Source organism: Balaenoptera ricei, chromosome 20, assembly GCF_028023285.1.
Source record: "Balaenoptera ricei isolate mBalRic1 chromosome 20, mBalRic1.hap2, whole genome shotgun sequence".
NCBI classification, from domain to species: domain Eukaryota; kingdom Metazoa; phylum Chordata; class Mammalia; order Artiodactyla; family Balaenopteridae; genus Balaenoptera; species Balaenoptera ricei.
Genome location: NC_082658.1, coordinates 25,839,845 through 25,852,077, shown reverse-complemented (window position 1 = coordinate 25,852,077; position 12,233 = coordinate 25,839,845). Strand labels below are relative to the sequence as shown.

Below are 12,233 nucleotides of genomic sequence, written 5' to 3'. Positions count from 1 at the left end.
AGAATCTGTTTCCTTGCTCATTTGAGTTGTTAGCAGAATTTAGTTTTTTGCACTGCAGGACCCTATTTCCTTGCTGGCTGTCAACAGAGGGTTGTTCCCAGCTTCTAGAGGTCACCCACATTCCTTGCCTCTCTCCTTTCTCTATCTTCAAAGCCATCAGTGGCCTGTCAAGTTCTTCTAATGTTCAAATTTCTTTTCCTTCTTCTCTGGTTTGTTTCTCTGATTCAGCCAGGAAAGATTCTTCAGTTTTAAAGATCTGTGTTTGGATTGGTCCTCCCTGGATAATACAGGATAATCTCCCTATCTCGAGGTCCTTAATCATATCTATGAAGTCCTTTTGCTGTGTGAGATAACGTATTTACAGGTTCCAGGAATTAGGGTGTGGACATCTTTGTGTGCAGGGTGGGGGGGGGTCACTATTCTTTCTACCACAACACCTAAATGTTATTTTTCTTTATTTTTTTAAATATACCTGAGATTTGGGACTTCCCTGGTGGTCCAGTGGTTAAGACTCTGCGCTCTCAATGCAGGGGGCCCAGGTTTGATCCCTGGTCAGGGAACTAGATCCCACATGCCGCAACTAAAGATCCCACATGCCGCAACTAAAGATCCCACATGCAACAACGAAGATCCCACATGCCGCAACTAAGACCTGGCACAGCCAAATAAATAAATATTTTTTTAAAATACATATATATATACCTGAGGTTTATTTGTACATATGGTGTGAGAGTACAGGTTTGTTAACAGGTTTGTTGATCATCTTTTCATATGATTATTGGCTGTTCTGTAAATTGCCTATTTCAAACCTAAGCTTATTTTAAGCATTGGTCTTTTCATTGTCACTTAGAGAGAGCTCTTAGTTTTGGGTAAATATGAATCTTCAACCTTTTATCTGTCAACCATGATGACAATGGCCTTTTGGGGTTTTTTTAAACATTTATTTTATTTATTTATTTATTTATTTTTGGCTTCATTGGGTCTTGGTTGCTGCACGCAGGCTTTCTCTAGTTGCAGCTAGCGGGGGTTACTCTTCGTTTCAGTGCACGGGCTTCTCATTGCAGTGGCTTCTCTTGTTGTGGAGCGCGGGCTCTAGGCACGCGGGCTTCAGTAGTTGTGGCACGCGGGCTCAGTAGCTGTGGTTCGCAGACTCTAGAGCGCAGGCTCAGCAGCCGTGGCGCACGGGCTTAGTTACTCTGCGGCATGTGGGATCTTCCCGGACCAGGGCTCGAACCCATGTCCCCTGCATTCGCAGGCGGATTCTTAAACCACTGAGCCACCAGGGAAGCCCTGGCCTTTTGTTTCATTGAACAAAAATAGACACAGTTCCTAACCTCATGAAACTTACATTCTGGGGGAACATAGATGTTAAATAAATTTATTAACACAGAAGGCAACATTTAATTACAGAGTCACATAAAGTGCTTGAAGAAAGAAGGAACCAGGTGCTATGATAGAGAATAATGGTGGAACATAATTTGGAAGGGTGGTTCAGGGAAGTTGGCTATAAGGACATGATATTGAAACTAAGACCTGAAGGACAGGTGAAGAGTTATCTAGGAGAAGCGTGGAAGGCAAGAGTGTTCCTGGCAGAGGACAGCTAGTGCAAAGATCCTGAGGTAGTGTATTGGGCTAATTAAAGACTAATTTTGTATAATTTTGAAACTATTTTTATAACAAGTCATTTAGTCTGGATATAGGAGACTCAGATTCACAGAATGTGGTTTTTTTGCCCTTCAGTATTTTTCTTTGTCAGCTTTATGGAAGTATAATTTATATATAATAAAACTCACCATTTTAAAGTGTATAGGGACTTCCCTGGTGGCGCAGTGGTTAAGAATCCGCCTGCAAGCAGTCGCATAGCACAGGGAGATCAGCTCCTTGCTTTGAGACCACTTAGAGGGGTGGGGTAGGGAGGGTGGGAGGGAGACGCAAGAGGGAGGAGATATGGCGATATATGTATATGTATAGCTGATTCACTTTGTTATAAAGCAGAAACTAACACACCATTGTAAAGCAATTATACTCCAATAAAGATGTTAAAAAAAAATGATAACCACAAAAAACAAAAAAAGAATCCGCCTGCCAATGCAGGGGACACGGGTTTGAGCCCTGCTTGGGGAAGATCCCACATGCTGCGGAGCTGCTAAGCCTGTGTGCCGCAACTACTGAGCCTGCGTTCTAGAGCCCAGGAGCCACAACTGCTGAACCCGCGTGCCACAACTACTGAAGCCTGCAAGCCTAGAGCTCATGCTCTGCAACAAGAGAAGCCCCTGCAATGAGAAGCCCGTGCACGCAACAAAGAGTAGCCCCTGCTCACTGCAACTAGAGGAAGCCCACGCGCAGCAATGAAGACCCAACACAGCCAAAAATAAATAAATTTATTTAAAAAATAAATAAAGTGTATAATCCAATGATTTTTAACAAATGTGTATAGCCACATAACTACTATCCCTAATCATGATACAGAACGTTTCTATCACCACAGAAAGTTTCCTGGTGTCGTTTTGCAGTCAATCTGCTCCTCACCCATCCCCAATCAATCATTGATCTGTGATCTTGTTGTCACTATTAACTTGATTTTTCTAGAATTTCATGGAAATGTAATTATTCAGAATGTAGTATTTTTGTCTGGCTTCTCTCATTTAGCATGCTAATTTTGAGATTTATTCATATAGTATGTTTCAGTAATTGGTTTCCTTTTGTCACTGGGTGTATTTATTCCTTTTTATGTATATACCACAATTTATCTATCAATTTACTAAATGTTGGACATTGGGGTTGTTTCCAGTTTGGGGCTATTATGAATACAGTTGCCTTAAACATTAACTGCAAACCTTCATGTGGACAGATGTTTTCATTTCTCTTGGCAAAATACCTAGGAGTGGGATTGATGGGTCATATAGTTGGTGTATATTTTGCTTGTATCCTGTGACCTTGTTAATATCTCTTTTAGCTCTAGTAGATTTTTTTTTTAGTAGATTCCTTAGGATTTTCAACATAGATGATCATTTCATCTGTGAACAAAGACAGCTTTATTTATTTCCAATCTATATGCCTCTTATTTATTTCTCTTGCCTATTTCACTGCATGGGACCTCTAGTGCTATGCTAATGATGAGAGCACATAGCTTTGTGTTGTCCTGATCTTATGGGGAAAGCATTCATTCTTTCACTATTAGGTATAATGCCGGACGTAAGTTTTTCTTAGTTGCTCCTTATCAGGTTGAGGAATTTCCCTTCTGTTCCTAGTTTGCTGAGAGTTTTTGTCATGAATGGATGGTAAATTTCATCAAGTGGTTTTTATGTCTCTAGCTTTTTTAGTTTTTTGATATAGTGAATTGAATTACATTGATTTTTCAAATGTTAAACCAACCCTGCATTCTCAGGATGAACCCCACTTGATCTTGATGTATTAGCCTTTTTATTTACTACTGCATTTGATTTGCTTAAATGTTAAGGGTTTTTGTATCTAAATTCATGAGGATTATTGATTTGTAGTTGTTTGGTTTGGTTTTCTAATTTTTTTTTTTTTTCTCATTTTGGTATCACGGCAATGCTGGCCTCACAAAATAAGTTGGGAAGGATTGCCTCCTATTTTCTGGAAAAGTTTGTGTAGAATTGATATTCTTTCCTAAACGTTTGGTAGAATTCACCACTGAGGTCATTTAGGCCTGTAGTTTTCTTCGTGGGAAGATTTTTTTTTTTTTTAACCTCAAGTTCTATTTCTTTATGAACATGGGACTATTCAGGTTATATATTTCTTCTTGAGTAAGCTTTGAAAGTTTGTGTCTTTCAAGGAATTTATTCATGTATTCTATGTTGTTGAACGTACTGGCATAAAGTTGTTCCTAATATTCCCTAATATTCTTGTAATGTCTATAGGATCTGTAGGGATGTACCCTCATTCATTCCTGATCGTGGTAATTTGTGTCATCTCAGTTGGTTTCTTTTCCTGATCGGTCTGCCTAGACGTTGATCAGTTTCATTGATCTTTTTTTTTTTTTTTTTAATTTATTTTATTTATTTCTTTTTGGCTGCGTTGGGTCTTTGTTGCTGTGTGCGGGCTTTCTCTAGTTGCGGCGAGCGGGGGCTACTCTTCCTTGCGGTGTGCGGGCTTCTCTTTGCAGCGGCTTCTCTTGTTTTGGAGCATGGGCTCTAGGCGCGTGGGCTTCAGTAGTTGTGGCATGCAGCCTCAGTAGTTGTGGCGCGTGGGCTTAGTTGCTCCACAGCATGTGGGATCTTCCCGGACCAGGGGTCGAACCCGTGTCCCCTGCATTGGCAGGCGGATTCTTAACCACTGCACCACCAGGGAAGTCACCTCATTGATCTTTTAAGAAAGTGTTTGGTTTCATTGATTTTTCTCTATTGTTTATACATTTTCTATTTCACTGATTTCCACTCTTATCTTTATTATTTCCTTCCTTCTGCTTACTATGGGTTTGATTTGATCCTTTATTTTTTCTAATTTCTAAAGAACAAGCTTAGAGCATTACTGTTAGACCTTTCTTCTTTTCTAATAAAACACTTAATGCTATAATTTCCCTTTAAGCACTGCCTTAGCTGTATCCACCCATTGTGATAAATTATATTATTCAATTTCATTCAGCTCAAAATATTTTCTAATTTCCTTTATGATTTCTAATAGGATCTGTGGGTTATTTAGAAGTGTGTTGCTTAGTGAATTCTCTGGTGGTCCACTGGTTAGGACTCCATATTTTCACTGCCGAGGGTGCAGGTTCGATCCCTAGTCGGGCAACTAAGGTCCCACAAGCTGCACAGTGCGGCCAAAATAATAATAAAAAGCTTTTTTTAAAAAAAAAAAAAAGAAGTGTGGTGCTTAATTTTCAGAAATTTTGATGATTTATCGGCTCTGTTGTTATTGACTTTGGGTTTAATTCTGTTTTGGAGAGAACATGCTCTGTAAATTTTAATCCTTTTAAATTTATTGAGAATTATTTTATTGGTCAGATTATGAGCCAATAATCATATGAAAAGATGATCAAGCCCTTATCACACCTGGATTATAATTCACCCTTAATGTTTCATAACTAAAATGTGTCATTTCATTTAATTAAATTTGAATTCGTTTAAGTAGGCCATTATGGTGCTCTAGGAGCCTACAGCCTGAAGCCAGTTATGGAGGTGAAAGTTCTACGGAATGCTTTGTTCAAGAGTGCAGTATTATGTATTTTTAGAAGTGAAATGAATGCCTTGGTCATTCTCAATGTCAGGAACTCTGAAGGGGATGAAGAGTGTCTTGGTGAGGCCTTGTAGTGTGGCTCTAGTATGTGCAGAGACATGTCTGACCTTGATTTATGTTTTTGGGCATTTGTGAAGCAAGAACATTCCCAGAGTTCTTTATCCCGAAGGGGGTGACCTTGGAATAAGGAGTTGTTGTTGCTGCCATTGGTTGGACCAAATGGCTAGACCATTGACTATGGCCTAAAAGTCTGAAAAAATGTGCAGAAGGAGCCAACTGTTGGTCGAGACATCCTTTATTGCTAAGATGACTGCTGACATTTGGCAAATTGTGTAGACCCTCAGGTCCTGTCCTTTATCAGAGCTGTCTGTTAAGGAATGGAAGGCACAGAGAGAAAGCAAGCCTCATCAGATGTGACGGTGGCGCTATCATCCTTAAAGTTTATGAACTCCCTTTACTGTTCACTCAACTGATCCTGAGGGGCTCCCCAAGTGGCCAAGGGATCTGGGGGTGGGATGACCTCCGCCAGCACTGTGGCATTTGGCCAGGGACTGAGAACAGGGAGGCCACCCCCTCCTTCAGGAGTGATAGGCTATGGGACCAGGTTTGGCTCTGTCCTCTAGATACCATTTTCATTAGCAAGGAGACATCAACAACCATGCCAAGCTTGTGGGTAATTTGTTATGTAGCAATAGGTAATTAGAACCAATAAGGGCCAACGCTTATTAAGTACTGACAACCACACCATCCTGACTATTTTATGGCTATGATTTTTTTTTCTGTTTTTAGATTCACTTTGCGTCTGTGACCCAGGAAAAGGTCAGACATTCTCTGGTTAGAGCTTTCGTTGTTTTTTTTTTTTTTTTTGGCCGAGCTCCATAACTTGTGGGATGTGGGAACTTAGTTCCCCAACCACAGATTGAACCCGGGCCCTCAGCAATGAGATCACCGAGTCCTAACCACTGGACCACCAGGGAAGTCCCCCCTGGTTAGATCTTAGAGTGGTGAAGAGCACGGTCTTTGGAGACAGGCAGACCAAAGCTTGACTCATGGCTCTGCCTGCATTAACTGTGTAACCTTAGGCCCATTAATCTTTTCTTAACTTGAAAACTCAGCTAATAAGTCTTTGAGACAATTACATGAGATAATATATGCAAGCAGTTTAACACAGTGCCTGTCATGCAGTGAGACTTCAATTAACTGTTCATGATAATTTTTACTACCTGATTTGCATCTCAGCTATTTACTCTCTGTGGACCAACCTGAACCTCAATTTCCTCATCTGCTATGTGAGGATAATGACAGTAAGCATCTCAGAGTTGTTTTGAGACCTAGCCCAGTGTCTCACACTGAAACACATTTACCCTCAGTATAACAGATCAGGCACAAACACCAAGGACCCACCTCCAAACTCATCGTCATGGGACCTCCGACGCTCTGGAGCTCAAACATCTCTGTAATGTAGCAGCTCCTAGAATACAACTCAACACACACTCCTGTCTACCCAATTCATCAGCATCCCAGACACCATGTCTGTGATCTCAGCCCTGGCTGCTGAGGGGGTATTTCTTTTGCATAACATAGCGGTTGAAAGCCTGCTGTCCTGGAGTCAGACTGTCCTGTGTTAAACTCCCAGGTTTTTCTCTTATTAGCTGTGTGAACTGAGACAAGTTACTTAACTTCTCCAAAACTCAAATACAAATTGGGGCTAGTTAATGTCTATCATCTTTCAATGTAACTCCAACCTCTGAAATTTAGAGAAAAAAACATGATTGGATAAGCAAATTAGATTTTTAAAATAAACTTACTGTTTTTAATCACAAGTTCTGTCACAAAAAGAAGAAATGTCAATTCTTTAGCTCCAAAAAAAGGAAGAGGAGTGGCTATAGCATGAGGAATTTAGTTTAGACCCGAGATGACCTTCTGGGTAGCGTGGGTCGCTCCAAGAAAACTAATGACTAAGAGGAGGGAAGAGAAATGGAAGTCACATTATTGGGGTCTCAAAAGAGGAGGCAGCTTCACCTGGATGAAATGGTTTGACTATAGTCCTGGGCAGACAGGAAGATAGCTAGATCAGCGGTTTTCAAATGTTTTTGATCAGTCCTCTATGTATATTCTCATATACATATAAATATATATTATGTGTTGATATATTATGTGTGTATGTGTGTATATCGAGAGAGAGAAAGAGAGAGAGACTATGTACTGGGTCGTTGTGCAGTCTAGTGTTTTCCTGATCTATTATTGTATTTCAATTTTTAAAGTGCTGCTCACAAACCATTAAATTTTTTAAAAATTAATTAATTAATTAATTATTTTTTACTGTGTTGGGTCTTCGTTTCTGTGCGAGGGCTTTCTCTCTAGTTGCGGCAAGTGGGGGCCACTCTTCATCGCGGTGCGCGGGCCTCTCACTATCGCGGCCTCTCTTGTTGCGGAGCACAGGCTCCAGACGCGCAGGCTCAGTAGCTGTGGCTCACGGGCCCAGTTGCTCCACGGCATGTGGGATCTTCCCAGACCAGGGCTCGAACCCGTGTCCCCTGCATTGGCAGGCAGATTCTCAACCACTGCGCCACCAGGGAAGCCCTCCGTTAAATTTTTTACACAATGCATCAGTGAGTCATGACCCGCAGTTTGAAAACCCTAGCCTTGATTATTCCTTTCTATCCCTTTTAATATGAGCCAAAGAGAGGCTCATTCTCATTCCATACTTGATATTTCAACATAAATCTTCTGGATTTACATAAATTACAATTCTCCCAAGTAAACAGGAGAAATTTGACTAGAATTATGTTCGGATTGCCTGGGGTTATTGCTTCTCTTTGACAGTAAATCAAAAAACTTAGCATGGTTATGAAGTCTGACCGCTTGGATTGAATTCTGGCTCTGCCTCTACCTGGCTGTCTCACCTGCCTTGGTTTATTATTATTTCTGTATAACAGAAATAATAATAGTAGTAGTAGTAGTAGAAGTAGTACTAGTACTAGTAGTAGCACTACTAGTAGTAGCAGTAGTATCTGCCTCTTGGGTAACCAGGTAAGACCATTAACACAGGCTTGGGACATAGTAAGTGCCCCAAAATATTGGCAACTGTGTTACTTATTATTTTTAAACTGTCAGCGTTGTTGTCTTGCAGCAGAGACCTGAAAGCAACTTAGCCATAAGCAGCACTAAACTAAGGAAAGAAACTATTGGTGGTAAAATTGGGATCTTTGGAAAGTTTCCTATTGGACCTGACTTACCCTGGACAGACACTAGAGGGTGCTCCACGCTCAGCAAGCCACGTATTTCCAGGCCCAGAGACCTCTGCCAGTGACGGCTTGCCCTGAAACTTTCCCTTCGAATCTGGTGATTTTCGGTGGAGAAGTAGTTGCTGCATTGGTTCCAAAACAAAGGACTTTGGAGGAATTAGGAGGGACAGCAATTGGTTGTATCAAGGAGAAATTTAGCTCCCTCTAACTTTCACCAATTGGCTTTTAGCTGGGCTGTGACCTTCTGGAGGACTGGGGCAGCATCTTACTCATCCATAAGCCCCAGGGTCTAACACACAAAGTGTCGGGAATATTGTAATCACTTTGTAAATATTTATGAAAAGGGACCACCCAGTGGGAGCATCTGACACCTAAACAGTTATAATTACAAATTGGCAAGTGCTGGCATACATGACCATTGAGCATTATGAAAGCTCCCAGAAGGCTGGGGTTGGGAAAAATGAGCCAGAATGACTTCCTTAAATTCAGGGGTCCTGGTCCTCTCTAGAATACAAAGAAAAGATATTTTCTTCCACATTTGGCTTTGGATATTCAAAAACAGCTTTGTCCTCCATTTCCTTAACGTCCTTCATGTGGAGTGATTTCCAGGTGTTTTACCAAGTTGATCGCTCCCTGCAGAACTGTAGGAAGGCAAATAATAGTTTAGGGTCTACTGGGTTCAATAACCTCCTGCTCTTCTATTACATCATTTAATTATATCTGTATCTCATTTAATTTTCACAACAACCCTATGAGACTAAAGTTGTTATCCACTTTCTACAGATTAGGTTATGGCAAGGTTACATAACTAGCCCAAGGTCACACCATTAGGGAGTGGCAGGTCCAGTATTTGAACCCTGATAATCTAGCTTCAAAAGATGCTTCTTTAGGGAATTCCCTGGTGGTCCAGTGGTTAAGACTTGGTGCTTTCACTGCTTTGGGCCTGGGTTCAATCCCCGGTTGGGGAACTAACATCCCACAAACCGCGCAGTGTGGCAAAAAAAGAAAAACAAAAAAAGAAGCTTCTTTACATTGTAAAGCAACTATATTTCAATAAAAAAAATTTTAAAGATGCCTCTTCAAAATTTCACTTAAAAGAATAACAACAACAGCTAACAGTATAGAGGGTGCCACATACTCTTCCAAGTGGTTTACATTTATTAACTCATTTAAGTAATTTATTCATCACACATATTCAGCTGTCACCCATTTTATTAGTACAAAAATTTTAATACAGAGAAATAAAGAGAATAATATAATAAACAGCTGTGCACTTAGCACCTGGAACGAAAAAAAGTTAATATTAAAGCTAATATTGTCTAGCCAAAACAATCTTGAAAAATAATGAAGTTGGAGGACTCACACTTCCCAATTTCAAAAGCTACAGTAATCAAGGCCCTGTGGTACTGGCATAAGTAGAGATGTATAGATCAATGGAATAGAATTGATAGTCCAATAATAAATCCATATATCTATGGTCAAGGTGTCAAGACCATCCAATGGGGAAAGATTCTTTTTTCCAACGACAGTGCTGGAACAAGTGGATATCCACATGCAAAAGAATGAATTTGGATCCCCAAATTCCCCATTCATTCTACAAAAATTAACTCAGAATGGGTCAAAGACCTAAATATAAGAGCTAAACTATAAAACTCTTAGAAGGAGCCACAGTTGTAACATTTTTTTTATTAGGCAATGGTTTCTTAGATATGACACCAAAAGCACAAGAAGAAAAAAATAAATAAATTGGGCTTAATCAAAATTAAAAACTTTTGTGGGTCAAAGCACTGTCAAGAAAGTTAAAAGACAAACCACAGAATGGAAGAAAATATTTGCAAATCATAGCTCTGATAAGGGTCTTGTATCCAGAACATATGAAGAGCTCTTACAATTCAACAATAAAAAGACAAATAACCTAATTTAAAATTGGGCAAATGATTGGAATAGACATTTCTCCATAGAAGATATACAAATGGCCAATAAACATATGAAAAGACACTCAATATCATTAGTCATTAGGGAAATGCAAATCAAACCCCAATGAGATACCACTTCAAACTCAGAGGCATGGCTATAATCAAAAAGGCAATAACAGGTGTTAGCAAGAATGTAGAGAAATTGGAACCCTCATATATTGCTGGTGGGAGCATAAAATGGAAGAACTACTGTGGAAAACAGTTTGGCATGTTCTCAAATTGGTACTATAGACCCAGGAATTCCACTCCTAGGTATATGCCCCAGAGAATTGAAAACATAAGATTTATATAAAAACTTGTACATGAATGTTCATAGCAGCATTATTCATAATAGCCAGAAAGTGGGAACAACTCAAATGTCTGTCAACTGACGGAATGGATAAACAAAATGTGGAATATCATGCAATGGGATATAATTCTACCACAAAAAGGAGTAAAGTGCATATACATACTACCACATGGATGACCCTTGAAAGAAGCGAAAGAATGCTAAGTCAAAGAAGCCAGGCACCACATATTGTGATTTTATTTATATTAAATGACGAGATAGGCAAATCCATTGAGATTTGTGGTTTCTAGGGGCTAAGGAGAGGTGGCAAGGAGGAGTGACCGCTAATGGGCACAGGATTTCTTTGGGGGGATGATGAAAATGTTTTGGAATTAGATAGTGGTGATGATTGAACAACCTTGTGAATATAGTAAAAACCACTGAATTTTACACTTTAAAATGGTGAATTTTATGTTATGTGAATTATATCTGAATAAGAAAAAGAGAGAGAAGTTTATATTCTCATCTCTAGCTTGGTGGTTCTCAAATATTCTGGTCTCAAAACCCCTCTATAATTCTTAACAATTATTGAGGGTCCCAAAGAGCTTTTGTTTATGGGTTTTGTTTTCAGTTTTGTTTATGTGTTTATGTTAAATACACATTGACATTCACCATGTTATAAATTAAAACAGGAAAATTTTTAATATTTGTTAATTCATTTAAAATAGCATTAATATACCATATGCATGTAACAAGAGTAACAGTTTATGAAAAATAACTATATTTTCCAAATAAAAAAATAGCAAGAAGAGTGGCATCGTTTTTGCATTTTGGCACATCTCTTTAATGTCTAGAATAATAGAAACCAGGCAGATTCTCCTATTAGCTTCTACCTTTAATCTGTTTTGATATGTTGTTTGGGTTGAAAGATATGAAAAAAATCTGATTTCACACAGATATGTAGTTGGGAAAGGGAGGAGTATTTTGTAGCCTTTTCAAATAATTGTAGATATTTGTCTTAGATACCACACCCAAAATGGTCAAGTGGTAGTTTCTTGGAGGTTAGTTGCAATGTGGAATCTGAAATCATATCAATAAACTTTTCATTCTGTTAATTAAAATCCATTGGTCTATAATGGACTTTGAATTGCTCTTTTACCCACGCATGATTTTGGAATATTGTGCATTGGTCATTTGGAAAATATTTGTTTCACTGAGTTATGAAGCTCTTCCAAATGTTGACACATTTCATGATTCAATACCAAAATCTCACATTCATTGATATCAACACCAAGCTCATCAGAAAAGTCTTTAGGTTTGGGGAAGCTGCAAGCCCTCAGTGGTAGATTTAAGTTTTCCAAAATTCCAATGTTTGTTTTAAAACCTGAATCTCATAATTAGCAATGAAAGCTGTCAGTTGTTTTCCCCGAAAGGGAAAGTTCACTTTGTTTTCAGAAAATGTCTACCAATACCCAGGTCTGAATTAGCATAGATTTTTTTTCTGTCAGTCACTCTTTCAAGGAAAAATGATGTTCCATA

At 39.2% G+C, this 12,233-nt stretch overlaps 1 non-coding gene across 1 annotated transcript; it reads left to right on the top strand.

Annotated features, from left to right (window-relative positions):
* Window positions 1-487: 487 nt before the first annotated feature.
* TRNAE-CUC (transfer RNA glutamic acid (anticodon CUC)) lies at window positions 488-560 on the top strand. Its single transcript has one exon. It is a non-coding gene; the product is annotated as a tRNA-Glu (tRNA).
* The last annotated feature ends 11,673 nt before the right edge of the window (window positions 561-12,233 follow it).